The sequence below is a fragment of the Limulus polyphemus genome, unplaced genomic scaffold (assembly GCF_000517525.1).
Source record: "Limulus polyphemus unplaced genomic scaffold, Limulus_polyphemus-2.1.2 Scaffold320, whole genome shotgun sequence".
NCBI lineage: Eukaryota > Metazoa > Arthropoda > Merostomata > Xiphosura > Limulidae > Limulus > Limulus polyphemus.
This window is the reverse complement of record NW_013665930.1, coordinates 93,674-94,469: the sequence shown is the minus strand read 5'-3', so window position 1 is coordinate 94,469 and position 796 is coordinate 93,674. Positions and strand designations below refer to the sequence as shown.

General features: G+C 28.8%; 1 protein-coding gene across 12 annotated transcripts in view; it reads right to left on the bottom strand.

Annotated features, from left to right (window-relative positions):
* LOC106457347 (inositol hexakisphosphate and diphosphoinositol-pentakisphosphate kinase-like) overlaps positions 1 to 796 on the bottom strand; it is a 211,293-nt gene that overhangs the window by 141,684 nt on the left and 68,813 nt on the right. The gene's annotated exons all lie outside the window — the stretch shown is intronic.

Here is a 796-nt window from a genome sequence, read left to right as displayed (position 1 = left end):
CATTCAAAATAAAGCTGGTGGGTGAAATTAGTTTGAAACTTGACAAAAACGTTCCTAGAAGTATGTAGTTTCAGTAAAAATTAAATATTTAATTTTTACCTCTTTTTTACTATTTCTCATAAAAATTCATTATTTCACATTGTTATTTGCATTTGGACTCTGAATAGTTCACCTACAAGGTGATTTTGATGTGAAGTATAAAAATACTATTTTAATCTTACAGTTCTCACATTTCATTTGAATAATCTCTAGAACCTCCTAAATGAATATCAAAAGTTTCTGAAAATTAAAGTAAGTATTTATAGTCTATAGTTTCATACGAATTACAAGCTCAAGTTTCCAATATTGGCAAGCTAGGATATAAAATAAGAAACTCTTGCCTTTTCTGTTTGCTGAGATATCATAATATTTATCGAACCACCATTTTGGCTCTACCTACTACTTCATCATTTGAGAAGACTTGTTTGTCTACACCTGCTTTTCTATACCAATAAGTTTATAACCATTTGAAAGCTTTACATTTCCCCTACATAATTCTCTTAGTCTTTCTAAGTTACTTACAAGAGAAAATCTCTTAAACCATTGGAAAGTTTGCTATTTTCCAAACAGAAATTAGATTTTTTTTAGACCCAAATACAGCATAGTTAGGAAGACTGGTAAATTACAATAGATTTTTGTGGTATCGGTATAGTGATTTATTTTTTGGTATGCATAAATGCATATATAAAGTCAAAGAAACTATTTTTTTCTACATCCACGTGAATTTGAACAAGACTTACAATGAAGGTTAGCAAGT